This window comes from Pseudophryne corroboree, unplaced genomic scaffold (assembly GCF_028390025.1).
Source record: "Pseudophryne corroboree isolate aPseCor3 unplaced genomic scaffold, aPseCor3.hap2 scaffold_777, whole genome shotgun sequence".
Classification (NCBI taxonomy): domain Eukaryota; kingdom Metazoa; phylum Chordata; class Amphibia; order Anura; family Myobatrachidae; genus Pseudophryne; species Pseudophryne corroboree.
The window spans coordinates 237,013-253,908 of record NW_026970356.1 but is presented as its reverse complement, the minus strand read 5'-3'; the positions used below and the strand labels follow the sequence as shown (position 1 = coordinate 253,908).

At 34.8% G+C, this 16,896-nt stretch overlaps 8 non-coding genes across 8 annotated transcripts; all 8 read right to left on the bottom strand.

Moving 5' to 3' along the window:
* Positions 1–456: 456 nt before the first annotated feature.
* TRNAS-ACU (transfer RNA serine (anticodon ACU)) lies at positions 457–530 on the bottom strand. The gene has a single exon. It is a non-coding gene; the product is annotated as a tRNA-Ser (tRNA).
* A 5,755-nt stretch (positions 531–6,285) lies between these two features.
* TRNAS-ACU (transfer RNA serine (anticodon ACU)) lies at positions 6,286–6,359 on the bottom strand. Its single transcript has one exon. It is a non-coding gene; the product is annotated as a tRNA-Ser (tRNA).
* A 4,588-nt stretch (positions 6,360–10,947) lies between these two features.
* TRNAS-ACU (transfer RNA serine (anticodon ACU)) lies at positions 10,948–11,021 on the bottom strand. Its single transcript has one exon. It is a non-coding gene; the product is annotated as a tRNA-Ser (tRNA).
* A 1,098-nt stretch (positions 11,022–12,119) lies between these two features.
* TRNAS-ACU (transfer RNA serine (anticodon ACU)) lies at positions 12,120–12,193 on the bottom strand. Its single transcript has one exon. It is a non-coding gene; the product is annotated as a tRNA-Ser (tRNA).
* Positions 12,194–13,284: 1,091 nt separating this feature from the next.
* Positions 13,285–13,358, bottom strand: TRNAS-ACU (transfer RNA serine (anticodon ACU)). Its single transcript has one exon. It is a non-coding gene; the product is annotated as a tRNA-Ser (tRNA).
* Positions 13,359–14,453: 1,095 nt separating this feature from the next.
* TRNAS-ACU (transfer RNA serine (anticodon ACU)) lies at positions 14,454–14,527 on the bottom strand. The gene has a single exon. It is a non-coding gene; the product is annotated as a tRNA-Ser (tRNA).
* A 1,091-nt stretch (positions 14,528–15,618) lies between these two features.
* On the bottom strand, positions 15,619–15,692 carry TRNAS-ACU (transfer RNA serine (anticodon ACU)). The gene has a single exon. It is a non-coding gene; the product is annotated as a tRNA-Ser (tRNA).
* A 1,093-nt stretch (positions 15,693–16,785) lies between these two features.
* On the bottom strand, positions 16,786–16,859 carry TRNAS-ACU (transfer RNA serine (anticodon ACU)). The gene has a single exon. It is a non-coding gene; the product is annotated as a tRNA-Ser (tRNA).
* Positions 16,860–16,896: the final 37 nt, after the last annotated feature.

Genomic DNA, 16,896 nt, shown 5'->3' with positions numbered 1-16,896 from the left:
CTTCCACATGAGAAAGCAGCAAGGATGCAGTGGCGTTAATGTTTCCTGGTGTCAACCTGTATTATTTCAGTAGAAATTGAAATGAGGATGCATCTTGCTGCCTTTCCAATGAAGCAAGTTTAATTTAGTAATAGGTGAAAAACGATCCCTACAAAGGTGTTAATCAGAGACTTGGCTTTGTGGACACTTTTCAGAGAACAAATTTGTTAGCATAAAAATAAAGCCAGAAAATGAAGAGCTGTTTAATCACTCAATTGGATTTTTTTTGCCAGCATATTTCTTTTTCTCTGCAACCCACTGCTAAATTGTGCTTCCTATCTGTTTTTATAAAATCACTGAATCAAATCTAACTCTGATTACATCAGAGAAGGCCAGGTACCCTACACCATAACAGGGGGTTTGAAATTTTGACTTGTCTACTTAAAGATCACCAAAATCTGATAACAATGTCAATTACGTCCCTGGGTGGGATTGAACCACCAACCTTTTGGTTAGTAGCCAGACACACTAACCGATTGCGCCACAGAGACACTTTGTAAAAAGTACATCCTGACAAAGGCTAATAAGCATACATCTAGAACGTTTCCTAGAAAAACTTTAAAAAGTCAATAATCTGGAGAGTTTTTGTAAGATGTTTCTCCCATCAACCAACCAAGAAACACATTGGTACTTTCCCATGATGAGTGAGTGCTTCAGGATCTCTTGCACTTACATGTGCAGCAGAGTACTGCAATGGAAGCATGCTGGGCCCATAACCCAGAGGTAGGCAGATTGAAACTATCCTTTGCTATATGCATTTTTTTTGTTAATTTAAGTAATCAAAACTGGGATTGATATTTTTGCTCTTTTATTTTTACTTAAAGTACAATAACTTTTACCATTTTAATTTGTTTTAATAGTATATTGACAGTATTGTTTTCTTTCAAAAATCCACTTAATTTTTTTTACCCTATTATTAAAATGGTAATTGACAAAAACAAACTACATTGTCACCAGAAGAGCAATACAAAATGTACAAGTGATATATTAAAATCATCTTTCCAGCTTGAATTTCAATGATGCATTGGGGCAACGATTTTGTGAGAAACATCTTCACCCTTAAATAAAGATTTTCTTAATTCCTTACCTGTGTGCTAATTAGATATCACCTTGTTTTCACATTAAACAGACTTCCACATGAGAAAGCAGCAAGGATGCATTGGCGTTAATGTTTCCTGGTGTCAACCTGTATTATTTCAGTAGACATTGAAATGAGGATGCATCTTGCTGCCTTTCCAATGAAGCAAGTTTAATTTAGTAATAGGTGAAAAACCATCCTTACAAAGGTGTTCATCAGAGACTTGGCTTTGTGGACACTTTTCAGAGAACAAATTTGTTAGCATAAAAATAAAGCCAGAAAATGAAGAGCTGTTTAATCACTCAATTGGATTTTTCTGCCAGCATATTTTTTTTCTTTGCAACCCACTGCTAAATTGTGCTTCCTAGCTGTTTTTTATAAAATCACTTAATCAAATCTAACTCTGATTACATCAGAGAAGGCCAGGTACCCTACATCATAAGAGGGGGTTTGAAATTTTGACTTGTCCACTTAAAGATCACCAAAACCTGACCACAAGGTCACTTACATCCCTGGGTGGGATTGAACCACCAACCTTTTGGTTAGTAGCCAAACACACTAACTGATTGCACCACAGAGACACTTTGCAAAAGTGGATACTGACAAAGGCTAATAAGCATTCATCTAGAACGTTTCCTAGAAAAACTTTAAAAAGTCAATAATCTGGAGAGTTTTTGTAAGATGTTTCTTAGATCAACCAACGAAGAAACACATTGGTACTTTCCCATGATGAGTGAGTGCTTCAGGATCGCTTGCACTTACATGTGCAGCAGAGTACTGCAATGGAAGCATGCTGGGCCCATAACCCAGAGGTAGGCAGATTAAAACTATCCTCTGCTATATGTATTTTTTTTTAATTAAAGTAATCCAAAACTGGGATTGATATTTTAGCTCTTTTATTTTTCATTAAAGTACAATAACTTTTACTATTTTAATTTGTTTTAATAGTATATTGAAAGTATTGTTTTCTTTTAAAAATCCACTTAATTTTCTTTACCCTATTATTAAAATGGTAATTGACAAAAACAAACTACATTGTCACCAGAAGAGCAATACAAAATCTATAAGTGATAAATTAAAATCATCTTTCCAGCTTGAATTTCAATGATGCATTGGGGCAACGATTTTGTGAGAAACATTTTCACCATTAAATAAAGATTTTCTTAATTCCTTACCTGTGTGCTAATTAGATATCACCTTGTTTTCACATTAAACAGACTTCCACATGAGAAAGCAGCAAGGATGCAGTGGCGTTAATGTTTCCTGGTGTCAACCTGTATTATTTCAGTAGACATTGAAATGAGGATGCATCTTGCTGCCTTTCCAATGAAGCAAGTTTAATTTAGTAATAGGTGAAAAACCATCCTTACAAAGGTGTTAATCAGAGACTTGGCTTTGTGGACACTTTTCAGAGAACAAATTTGTTAGCATAAAAATAAAGCCAGAAAATGAAGAGCTGTTTAATCACTCAATTGGATTTTTTTGCCAGCATATTTCTTTTTCTCTGCAACCCACTGCTAAATTGTGCTTCCTAGCTGTTGTTATAAAATCACTGAATCAAATCTAACTCTGATTACATCAGAGAAGGCCAGGTACCCTACACCATAAGAGGGGGTTTGAAATTTTGACTTGTCTACTTAAAGATCACCAAAATCTGATAACAAGGTCAATTACGTCCCTGGGTGGGATTGACCCACCAACCTTTTGGTTAGTAGCTATACACATTAACTGATTGCGCCACAGAGACACTTTGCAAAAGTACATACTGACAAAGGCTAATAAGCATTCATCTAAAACGTTTCCTAGAAAAACTTTAAAAAGTCAATAATCTGGAGAGTTTTTGTAAGATGTTTCATCCATCAACCAACGAAGAAACACATTGGTACTTTCCCAGGATGAGTGAGTGCTTCAGGATCTATTGCACTTACATGTGCAGCAGAGTACAGCAATGGAAGCATGCTGGGCACATAACCCAGAGGTAGGCAGATTGAAACTATCCTCTGCTATATGCATTTTTTTTTGTTAATTAAAGTAATCCAAAACTGGGATTGATATGTTGGCTCTTTTATTTTTACTTACAGTACAATAACTTTTACCATTTTAATTTGTTTTAATAGTATATTGACAGTATTGTTTTCTTTCAAAAATCCACTTAATTTTTTTTACCCTATTATTAAAATGGTAATTGACAAAAACAAACTACATTGTCACCAGAAGAGCAATACAAAATGTACAAGTGATATATTAAAATCATCTTTCCAGCTTGAATTTCAATGATGCATTGGGGCAACGATTTTGTGAGAAACATTTTCACCCTTAAATAAAGATTTTCTTAATTCCTTACCTGTGTGCTAATTAGATATCACCTTGTTTTCACATTAAACAGACTTCCACATGAGAAAGCAGCAAGGATGCAGTGGCGTTAATGTTTCCTGGTGTCAACCTGTATTATTTCAGTAGACATTGAAATGAGGATGCATCTTGCTGCCTTTCCAATGAAGCAAGTTTAATTTAGTAATAGGTTAAAAACCATCCTTACAAAGGTGTTAATCAGAGACTTGGCTTTGTGGACACTTTTCAGAGAACAAATTTGTTAGCATAAAAATAAAGCCAGAAAATTAAGAGCTGTTTAATCACTCAATTGGATTTTTTTTGCCAGCATATTTCTTTTTCTCTGCAACCCACTGCTAAATTGTGCTTCCTAGCTGTTTTTCTAAAATCACTGAATCAAATCTAACTCCATCAGAGAAGGCCACGTACCCTACACCAGAACAGGGGGTTTGAAATTTTGACTTGTCTACTTAAAGATCACCAAAATCTGATAACAAGGTCAAATACGTCCCTGGGTGGGATTGAACCACCAACCTTTTGGTTAATAGCCATGCACACTAACTGATTGCGCCACAGAGACACTTTGCAAAAGTCCATACTGACAAAGGCTAATAAGCATTCATCTAAAACGTTTCCTAGAAAAACTTTAAAAAGTCAATAATCTGGAGAGTTTTTGTAAGATGTTTCTTCCATCAACCAACGAAGAAACACATTGGTACTTTCCCATGATGAGTGAGTGCTTCAGGATCTCTTGCACTTACATGTGCAGCAGAGTACAGCAATGGAAGCATGCTGGGCCCATAACCCAACGGTAGGCAGATTGAAACTATCCTCTGCTATATGCATTTTTTTTTGTTAAAGTAATCCAAAACTGGGATTGATATTTTGGCTCTTTTATTTTTACTTAAAGTACAATAACTTTTACCATTTTAATTTGTTTTAATAGTATATTGACAGTATTGTTTTCTTTCAAAAATCCACTTAATTTTCTTTACCCTATTATTAAAATGGTAATTGACAAAAACAAACTACATTGTCACCAGAAGAGCAATACAAAATGTACAAGTGATATATTAAAATCATCTTTCCAGCTTGAATTTCAATGATGCATTGGGGCAACGATTTTGTGAGAAACATCTTCACCCTTAAATAAAGATTTTCTTAATTCCTTACCTGTGTGCTAATTAGATATCACCTTGTTTTCACATTAAACAGACTTCCACATGAGAAAGCAGCAAGGATACAGTGGCGTTAATGTTTCCTGGTGTCAACCTGTATTATTTCAGTAGACATTGAAATGAGGATGCATCTTGCTGCCTTTCCAATGAAGCAAGTTTAATTTAGTAATAGGTGAAAAACCATCCCTACAAAGGTGTTAATCAGAGACTTGGCTTTGTGGACACTTTTCAAAGAACAAATTTGTTAGCATAAAAATAAAGCCAGAAAATGAAGAGCTGTTTAATCACTCAATTGGATTTTTTTTGCCAGCATATTTCTTTTTCTCTGCAACCCACTGCTAAATTGTGCTTCCTAGCTGTTTTTATAAAATCACTGAATCAAATCTAACTCTGATTACATCAGAGAAGGCCAGGTACCCTACACCATAACAGGGGGTTTGAAATTTTGACTTGTCTACTTAAAGATCACCAAAATCTGATAACAAGGTCAATTATGTCCCTGGTTGGGATTGAACCACCAACCTTTTTGATAGTAGCCGGACATACTAACCGATTGCGCCACAGAGACACTTTGCAAAAAGTACATACTGACAAAGTCTAATAAGCATACATCTAGAACGTATCCTAGAAAATCTTTAAAGAGTCAATAATCTGGAGAGTTTTTGTAAGATGTTTCTTCCATCAACCAATGAAGAAACACATTGGTACTTTCCCATGATGAGTGCTTCAGGATCTCTTGCACGTACATGTGCAGCAGAGTACTGCAATGGAAGCATGCTGGGCCCATAACCCAGAGGTAGGCAGATTGAAACTATCCTTTGCTATATGCATTTTTTTTGTTAATTTAAGTAATCAAAACTGGGATTGATATTTTTGCTCTTTTATTTTTACTTGAAGTACAATAACTTTTACCATTTTAATTTGTTTGAATAGTATATTGACAGTATAGTTTTCTTTAAAAAATCCACTTAATTTTCTTTACCCTATTATTAAAAGGGTAATTGACAAAAACAAACTACATTGTCACCAGAAGAGCAATACAAAATGTACAAGTGATATATTAAAATCATCTTTCCAGCTTGAATTTCAATGATGCATTGGGGCAACGATTTTGTGAGAAACATCTTCACCCTTAAATAAAGATTTTCTTAATTCCTTACCTGTGTGCTAATTAGATATCACCTTGTTTTCACATTAAACAGACTTCCACATGAGAAAGCAGCAAGGATGCAGTGGCGTTAATGTTTCCTGGTGTCAACCTGTATTATTTCAGTAGAAATTGAAATGAGGATGCATCTTGCTGCCTTTCCAATGAAGCAAGTTTAATTTAGTAATAGGTGAAAAACGATCCCTACAAAGGTGTTAATCAGAGACTTGGCTTTGTGGACACTTTTCAGAGAACAAATTTGTTAGCATAAAAATAAAGCCAGAAAATGAAGAGCTGTTTAATCACTCAATTGGATTTTTTTTGCCAACATATTTCTTTTTCTCTGCAACCCACTGCTAAATTGTGCTTCCTATCTGTTTTTATAAAATCACTGAATCAAATCTAACTCTGATTACATCAGAGAAGGCCAGGTACCCTACACCATAACAGGGGGTTTGAAATTTTGACTTGTCTACTTAAAGATCACCAAAATCTGATAACAATGTCAATTACGTCCCTGGGTGGGATTGAACCACCAACCTTTTGGTTAGTAGCCAGACACACTAACCGATTGCGCCACAGAGACACTTTGTAAAAAGTACATCCTGACAAAGGCTAATAAGCATACATCTAGAACGTTTCCTAGAAAAACTTTAAAAAGTCAATAATCTGGAGAGTTTTTGTAAGATGTTTCTCCCATCAACCAACCAAGAAACACATTGGTACTTTCCCATGATGAGTGAGTGCTTCAGGATCTCTTGCACTTACATGTGCAGCAGAGTACTGCAATGGAAGCATGCTGGGCCCATAACCCAGAGGTAGGCAGATTGAAACTATCCTTTGCTATATGCATTTTTTTTGTTAATTTAAGTAATCAAAACTGGGATTGATATTTTTGCTCTTTTATTTTTACTTAAAGTACAATAACTTTTACCATTTTAATTTGTTTTAATAGTATATTGACAGTATTGTTTTCTTTCAAAAATCCACTTAATTTTTTTTACCCTATTATTAAAATGGTAATTGACAAAAACAAACTACATTGTCACCAGAAGAGCAATACAAAATGTACAAGTGATATATTAAAATCATCTTTCCAGCTTGAATTTCAATGATGCATTGGGGCAACGATTTTGTGAGAAACATTTTCACCCTTAAATAAAGATTTTCTTAATTCCTTACCTGTGTGCTAATTAGATATCACCTTGTTTTCACATTAAACAGACTTCCACATGAGAAAGCAGCAAGGATGCAGTGGCGTTAATGTTTCCTGGTGTCAACCTGTATTATTTCAGTAGACATTGAAATGAGGATGCATCTTGCTGCCTTTCCAATGAAGCAAGTTTAATTTAGTAATAGGTTAAAAACCATCCTTACAAAGGTGTTAATCAGAGACTTGGCTTTGTGGACACTTTTCAGAGAACAAATTTGTTAGCATAAAAATAAAGCCAGAAAATTAAGAGCTGTTTAATCACTCAATTGGATTTTTTTTGCCAGCATATTTCTTTTTCTCTGCAACCCACTGCTAAATTGTGCTTCCTAGCTGTTTTTCTAAAATCACTGAATCAAATCTAACTCCATCAGAGAAGGCCACGTACCCTACACCAGAACAGGGGGTTTGAAATTTTGACTTGTCTACTTAAAGATCACCAAAATCTGATAACAAGGTCAAATACGTCCCTGGGTGGGATTGAACCACCAACCTTTTGGTTAATAGCCATGCACACTAACTGATTGCGCCACAGAGACACTTTGCAAAAGTCCATACTGACAAAGGCTAATAAGCATTCATCTAAAACGTTTCCTAGAAAAACTTTAAAAAGTCAATAATCTGGAGAGTTTTTGTAAGATGTTTCTTCCATCAACCAACGAAGAAACACATTGGTACTTTCCCATGATGAGTGAGTGCTTCAGGATCTCTTGCACTTACATGTGCAGCAGAGTACAGCAATGGAAGCATGCTGGGCCCATAACCCAACGGTAGGCAGATTGAAACTATCCTCTGCTATATGCATTTTTTTTTGTTAATTAAAGTAATCCAAAACTGGGATTGATATGTTGGCTCTTTTATTTTTACTTACAGTACAATAACTTTTACCATTTTAATTTGTTTTAATAGTATATTGACAGTATTGTTTTCTTTCAAAAATCCACTTAATTTTTTTTACCCTATTATTAAAATGGTAATTGACAAAAACAAACTACATTGTCACCAGAAGAGCAATACAAAATGTACAAGTGATATATTAAAATCATCTTTCCAGCTTGAATTTCAATGATGCATTGGGGCAACGATTTTGTGAGAAACATTTTCACCCTTAAATAAAGATTTTCTTAATTCCTTACCTGTGTGCTAATTAGATATCACCTTGTTTTCACATTAAACAGACTTCCACATGAGAAAGCAGCAAGGATGCAGTGGCGTTAATGTTTCCTGGTGTCAACCTGTATTATTTCAGTAGACATTGAAATGAGGATGCATCTTGCTGCCTTTCCAATGAAGCAAGTTTAATTTAGTAATAGGTTAAAAACCATCCTTACAAAGGTGTTAATCAGAGACTTGGCTTTGTGGACACTTTTCAGAGAACAAATTTGTTAGCATAAAAATAAAGCCAGAAAATTAAGAGCTGTTTAATCACTCAATTGGATTTTTTTTGCCAGCATATTTCTTTTTCTCTGCAACCCACTGCTAAATTGTGCTTCCTAGCTGTTTTTCTAAAATCACTGAATCAAATCTAACTCCATCAGAGAAGGCCACGTACCCTACACCAGAACAGGGGGTTTGAAATTTTGACTTGTCTACTTAAAGATCACCAAAATCTGATAACAAGGTCAAATACGTCCCTGGGTGGGATTGAACCACCAACCTTTTGGTTAATAGCCATGCACACTAACTGATTGCGCCACAGAGACACTTTGCAAAAGTCCATACTGACAAAGGCTAATAAGCATTCATCTAAAACGTTTCCTAGAAAAACTTTAAAAAGTCAATAATCTGGAGAGTTTTTGTAAGATGTTTCTTCCATCAACCAACGAAGAAACACATTGGTACTTTCCCATGATGAGTGAGTGCTTCAGGATCTCTTGCACTTACATGTGCAGCAGAGTACAGCAATGGAAGCATGCTGGGCCCATAACCCAACGGTAGGCAGATTGAAACTATCCTCTGCTATATGCATTTTTTTTTGTTAAAGTAATCCAAAACTGGGATTGATATTTTGGCTCTTTTATGTTTACTTAAAGTACAATAACTTTTACCATTTTAATTTGTTTTAATAGTATATTGACAGTATTGTTTTCTTTCAAAAATCCACTTAATTTTCTTTACCCTATTATTAAAATGGTAATTGACAAAAACAAACTACATTGTCACCAGAAGAGCAATACAAAATGTACAAGTGATATATTAAAATCATCTTTCCAGCTTGAATTTCAATGATGCATTGGGGCAACGATTTTGTGAGAAACATCTTCACCCTTAAATAAAGATTTTCTTAATTCCTTACCTGTGTGCTAATTAGATATCACCTTGTTTTCACATTAAACAGACTTCCACATGAGAAAGCAGCAAGGATACAGTGGCGTTAATGTTTCCTGGTGTCAACCTGTATTATTTCAGTAGACATTGAAATGAGGATGCATCTTGCTGCCTTTCCAATGAAGCAAGTTTAATTTAGTAATAGGTGACAAACCATCCCTACAAAGGTGTTAATCAGAGACTTGGCTTTGTGGACACTTTTCAAAGAACAAATTTGTTAGCATAAAAATAAAGCCAGAAAATGAAGAGCTGTTTAATCACTCAATTGGATTTTTTTTGCCAGCATATTTCTTTTTCTCTGCAACCCACTGCTAAATTGTGCTTCCTAGCTGTTTTTATAAAATCACTGAATCAAATCTAACTCTGATTACATCAGAGAAGGCCAGGTACCCTACACCATAACAGGGGGTTTGAAATTTTGACTTGTCTACTTAAAGATCACCAAAATCTGATAACAAGGTCAATTATGTCCCTGGTTGGGATTGAACCACCAACCTTTTTGATAGTAGCCGGACATACTAACCGATTGCGCCACAGAGACACTTTGCAAAAAGTACATACTGACAAAGTCTAATAAGCATACATCTAGAACGTATCCTAGAAAATCTTTAAAGAGTCAATAATCTGGAGAGTTTTTGTAAGATGTTTCTTCCATCAACCAATGAAGAAACACATTGGTACTTTCCCATGATGAGTGAGTGCTTCAGGATCTCTTGCACTTACATGTGCAGCAGAGTACTGCAATGGAAGCATGCTGGGCCCATAACCCAGAGGTAGGCAGATTGAAACTATCCTTTGCTATATGCATTTTTTTTGTTAATTTAAGTAATCAAAACTGGGATTGATATTTTTGCTCTTTTATTTTTACTTGAAGTACAATAACTTTTACCATTTTAATTTGTTTGAATAGTATATTGACAGTATAGTTTTCTTTAAAAAATCCACTTAATTTTCTTTACCCTATTATTAAAAGGGTAATTGACAAAAACAAACTACATTGTCACCAGAAGAGCAATACAAAATGTACAAGTGATATATTAAAATCATCTTTCCAGCTTGAATTTCAATGATGCATTGGGGCAACGATTTTGTGAGAAACATCTTCACCCTTAAATAAAGATTTTCTTAATTCCTTACCTGTGTGCTAATTAGATATCACCTTGTTTTCACATTAAACAGACTTCCACATGAGAAAGCAGCAAGGATGCAGTGGCGTTAATGTTTCCTGGTGTCAACCTGTATTATTTCAGTAGAAATTGAAATGAGGATGCATCTTGCTGCCTTTCCAATGAAGCAAGTTTAATTTAGTAATAGGTGAAAAACGATCCCTACAAAGGTGTTAATCAGAGACTTGGCTTTGTGGACACTTTTCAGAGAACAAATTTGTTAGCATAAAAATAAAGCCAGAAAATGAAGAGCTGTTTAATCACTCAATTGGATTTTTTTTGCCAGCATATTTCTTTTTCTCTGCAACCCACTGCTAAATTGTGCTTCCTATCTGTTTTTATAAAATCACTGAATCAAATCTAACTCTGATTACATCAGAGAAGGCCAGGTACCCTACACCATAACAGGGGGTTTGAAATTTTGACTTGTCTACTTAAAGATCACCAAAATCTGATAACAATGTCAATTACGTCCCTGGGTGGGATTGAACCACCAACCTTTTGGTTAGTAGCCAGACACACTAACCGATTGCGCCACAGAGACACTTTGTAAAAAGTACATCCTGACAAAGGCTAATAAGCATACATCTAGAACGTTTCCTAGAAAAACTTTAAAAAGTCAATAATCTGGAGAGTTTTTGTAAGATGTTTCTCCCATCAACCAACCAAGAAACACATTGGTACTTTCCCATGATGAGTGAGTGCTTCAGGATCTCTTGCACTTACATGTGCAGCAGAGTACTGCAATGGAAGCATGCTGGGCCCATAACCCAGAGGTAGGCAGATTGAAACTATCCTTTGCTATATGCATTTTTTTTTTGTTAATTTAAGTAATCAAAACTGGGATTGATATTTTTGCTCTTTTATTTTTACTTAAAGTACAATAACTTTTACCATTTTAATTTGTTTTAATAGTATATTGACAGTATAGTTTTCTTTCAAAAATCCACTTAATTTTCTTTACCCTATTATTAAAATGGTAATTGACAAAAACAAACTACATTGTCACCAGAAGAGCAATACAAAATGTACAAGTGATATATTAAAATCATCTTTCCAGCTTGAATTTCAATGATGCATTGGGGCAACGATTTTGTGAGAAACATTTTCACCCTTAAATAAAGATTTTCTTAATTCCTTACCTGTGTGCTAATTAGATATCACCTTGTTTTCACATTAAACAGACTTCCACATGAGAAAGCAGCAAGGATGCAGTGGCGTTAATGTTTCCTGGTGTCAACCTGTATTATTTCAGTAGACATTGAAATGAGGATGCATCTTGCTGCCTTTCCAATGAAGCAAGTTTAATTTAGTAATAGGTTAAAAACCATCCTTACAAAGGTGTTAATCAGAGACTTGGCTTTGTGGACACTTTTCAGAGAACAAATTTGTTAGCATAAAAATAAAGCCAGAAAATGAAGAGCTGTTTAATCACTCAATTGGATTTTTTTTGCCAGCATATTTCTTTTTCTCTGCAACCCACTGCTAAATTGTGCTTCCTAGCTGTTTTTTATAAAATCACTGAATCAAATCTAACTCTGATTACATCAGAGAAGGCCAGGTACCCTACAACATAAAAGGGGGTTTGAAATTTTGACTTGTCTACTTAAAGATCACCAAAACCTGATCACAAGGTCAATTATGTCCCTGGGTGGGATTGAACCACCAACCTTTTGGTTAGTAGCCAAACACACTAACTGATTGCACCACAGAGACACTTTGCAAAAGTGGATACTGACAAAGGCTAATAAGCATTCATCTAGAACGTTTCCTAGAAAAACTTTAAAAAGTCAATAATCTGGAGAGTTTTTGTAAGATGTTTCTTAGATCAACCAACGAAGAAACACATTGGTACTTTCCCATGATGAGTGAGTGCTTCAGGATCTCTTGCACTTACATGTGCAGCAGAGTACTGCAATGGAAGCATGCTGGGCCCATAACCCAGAGGTAGGCAGATTAAAACTATCCTCTGCTATATGCATTTTTTTTTAATTAAAGTAATCCAAAACTGGGATTGATATTTTAGCTCTTTTATTTTTACTTAAAGTACAATAACTTTTACCATTTTAATTTGTTTTAATAGTGTATTGACATTATAGTTTTCTTAAAAAAATCCACTTAATTTTCTTTACCCTATTATTAAAAGGGTAATTGACAAAAACAAACTACATTGTCACCAGAAGAGCAATACAAAATGTACAAGTGATATATTAAAATCATCTTTCCAGCTTGAATTTCAATGATGCATTGGGGCAACGATTTTGTGAGAAACATCTTCACCCTTAAATAAAGATTTTCTTAATTCCTTACCTGTGTGCTAATTAGATATCACCTTGTTTTCACATTAAACAGACTTCTACATGAGAAAGCAGCAAGGATGCAGTGGCGTTAATGTTTCCTGGTGTCAACCTGTATTATTTCAGTAGACATTGAAATGAGGATGCATCTTGCTGCCTTTCCAATGAAGCAAGTTTAATTTAGTTATAGGTGAAAAACCATCCCTACAAAGGTGTTAATCAGAGACTTGGCTTTGTGGACACTTTTAGAGAACAAATTTGTTAGCATAAAAATAAAGCCAGAAAATGAAGAGCTGTTTAATCACTCAATTGGATTTTTCTGCCAGCATATTTTTTTTCTCTGCAATCCATTGCTAAATTGTGCTTCCTAGCTGTTTTTTATAAAATCACTGAATCAAATCTAACTCTGATTACATCAGAGAAGGCCAGGTACCCTACACCATAAAATGGGGTTTGAAATTTTGACTTGTCTACTTAAAGATCACCAAAACCTGATCACAAGGTCAATTATGTCCCTGGGTGGGATTGAACCACCAACCTTTTGGTTAGTAGCCAGACACACTAACCGATTGCGCCACAGAGACACTTTGCAAAAATTACATACTGACAAAGGCTAATAAGCATTCATCTAGAACGTTTCCTAGAAAAACTTTAAAAAGTCAATAATCTGGAGAGTTTTTGTAAGAATTTTCTTAAATCAACCAACGAAGAAACACATTGGTACTTTCCCATGATGAGTGAGTGCTTCAGGATCTCTTGCACTTACATGTGCAGCAGAGTACTGCAATGGAAGCATGCTGGGCCCATAACCCAGAGGTAGGCAGATTAAAACTATCCTCTGCTATATGCATTTTTTTTGTTAATTAAAGTAATCCAAAACTGGGATTGATATTTTTGCTCTTTTATTTTTCATTAAAGTACAATAACTTTTACCATTTTAATTTGTTTTAATAGTATATTGAAAGTATTGTTTTCTTTTAAAAAGCCACTTAATTTTCTTTACCCTATTATTAAAATGGTAATTGACAAAAACAAACTACATTGTCACCAGAAGAGCAGTACAAAATGTACAAGTGATATATTAAAATCATCTTTCCAGCTTGAATTTCAATGATGCATTGGGGCAACGATTTTGTGAGAAACATCTTCACCCTTAAATAAAGATTTTCTTAATTCCTTACCTGTGTGCTAATTAGATATCACCTTGTTTTCACATTAAACAGACTTCCACATGAGAAATCAGCAAGGATGCAGTGGCATTAATGTTTCCTGGTATCAACCCGTATTATTTCAGTAGACATTGAAATGAGGATGCATCTTGCTGCCTTTCCAAAGAAGCAAGTTTAATTTAGTAATAGGTGAAAAACCATCCCTACAAAGGTGTTAATCAGAGACTTGGCTTTGTCGACACTTTTCAGAGAACAAATTTGTTAGCATAAAAATAAAGCCAGAAAATTAAGAGCTGTTTAATCACTCAATTGGATTTTTTTGCCAGCATATTTCTTTTTCTCTGCAACTCACTGCTAAATTGTGCTTCCTAGCTGTTTTTATAAAATCACTGAATCAAATCTAACTCTGATTACATCAGAGAAGGCCAGGTACTCTACACCATAAGAGGGGGTTTGAAATTTTGACTTGTCTACTTAAAGATCACCAAAATCTGATAACAAGGTCAATTATGTCCCTGGGTGGGATTGAACCACCAACCTTTTGGTTAGTAGCCAAACACACTAACTGATTGCACCACAGAGACACTTTGCAAAAGTGGGTACTGACAAAGGCTAATAAGCATTCATCTAGAACGTTTCCTAGAAAAACTTTAAAAAGTCAATAATCTGGAGAGTTTTTGTAAGATGTTTCTTCCATCAACCAATGAAGAAACACATTGGTACTTTCCCATGATGAGTGAGTGCTTCAGGATCTCTTGCACTTACATGTGCAGCAGAGTACTGCAATGGAAGCATGCTGGGCCCATAACCCAGAGGTAGGCAGATTAAAACTATCCTCTGCTATATGCATTTTTTTTTAATTAAAGTAATCCAAAACTGGGATTGATATTTTAGCTCTTTTATTTTTACTTAAAGTACAATAACTTTTACCATTTTAATTTGTTTTAATAGTGTATTGACATTATAGTTTTCTTAAAAAAATCCACTTAATTTTCTTTACCCTATTATTAAAAGGGTAATTGACAAAAACAAACTACATTGTCACCAGAAGAGCAATACAAAATGTACAAGTGATATATTAAAATCATCTTTCCAGCTTGAATTTCAATGATGCATTGGGGCAACGATTTTGTGAGAAACATCTTCACCCTTAAATAAAGATTTTCTTAATTCCTTACCTGTGTGCTAATTAGATATCACCTTGTTTTCACATTAAACAGACTTCTACATGAGAAAGCAGCAAGGATGCAGTGGCGTTAATGTTTCCTGGTGTCAACCTGTATTATTTCAGTAGACATTGAAATGAGGATGCATCTTGCTGCCTTTCCAATGAAGCAAGTTTAATTTAGTTATAGGTGAAAAACCATCCCTACAAAGGTATTAATCAGAGACTTGGCTTTGTGGACACTTTTAGAGAACAAATTTGTTAGCATAAAAATAAAGCCAGAAAATGAAGAGCTGTTTAATCACTCAATTGGATTTTTCTGCCAGCATATTTTTTTTCTCTGCAATCCATTGCTAAATTGTGCTTCCTAGCTGTTTTTTATAAAATCACTGAATCAAATCTAACTCTGATTACATCAGAGAAGGCCAGGTACCCTACACCATAAAATGGGGTTTGAAATTTTGACTTGTCTACTTAAAGATCACCAAAACCTGATCACAAGGTCAATTATGTCCCTGGGTGGGATTGAACCACCAACCTTTTGGTTAGTAGCCAGACACACTAACCGATTGCGCCACAGAGACACTTTGCAAAAATTACATACTGACAAAGGCTAATAAGCATTCATCTAGAACGTTTCCTAGAAAAACTTTAAAAAGTCAATAATCTGGAGAGTTTTTGTAAGAATTTTCTTAAATCAACCAACGAAGAAACACATTGGTACTTTCCCATGATGAGTGAGTGCTTCAGGATCTCTTGCACTTACATGTGCAGCAGAGTACTGCAATGGAAGCATGCTGGGCCCATAACCCAGAGGTAGGCAGATTAAAACTATCCTCTGCTATATGCATTTTTTTTGTTAATTAAAGTAATCCAAAACTGGGATTGATATTTTTGCTTTTATTTTTCATTAAAGTACAATAACTTTTACCATTTTAATTTGTTTTAATAGTATATTGAAAGTATTGTTTTCTTTTAAAAAGCCACTTAATTTTCTTTACCCTATTATTAAAATGGTAATTGACAAAAACAAACTACATTGTCACCAGAAGAGCAGTACAAAATGTACAAGTGATATATTAAAATCATCTTTCCAGCTTGAATTTCAATGATGCATTGGGGCAACGATTTTGTGAGAAACATCTTCACCCTTAAATAAAGATTTTCTTAATTCCTTACCTGTGTGCTAATTAGATATCACCTTGTTTTCACATTAAACAGACTTCCACATGAGAAATCAGCAAGGATGCAGTGGCATTAATGTTTCCTGGTATCAACCCGTATTATTTCAGTAGACATTGAAATGAGGATGCATCTTGCTGCCTTTCCAATGAAGCAAGTTTAATTTAGTAATAGGTGAAAAACCATCCCTACAAAGGTGTTAATCAGAGACTTGGCTTTGTCGACACTTTTCAGAGAACAAATTTGTTAGCATAAAAATAAAGCCAGAAAATTAAGAGCTGTTTAATCACTCAATTGGATTTTTTTGCCAGCATATTTCTTTTTCTCTGCAACTCACTGCTAAATTGTGCTTCCTAGCTGTTTTTATAAAATCACTGAATCAAATCTAACTCTGATTACATCAGAGAAGGCCAGGTACTCTACACCATAAGAGGGGGTTTGAAATTTTGACTTGTCTACTTAAAGATCACCAAAATCTAATAACAAGGTCAATTATGTCCCTGGGTGGGATTGAACCACCAACCTTTTGGTTAGTAGCCAAACACACTAACTGATTGCACCACAGAGACACTTTGCAAAAGTGGGTACTGACAAAGGCTAATAAGC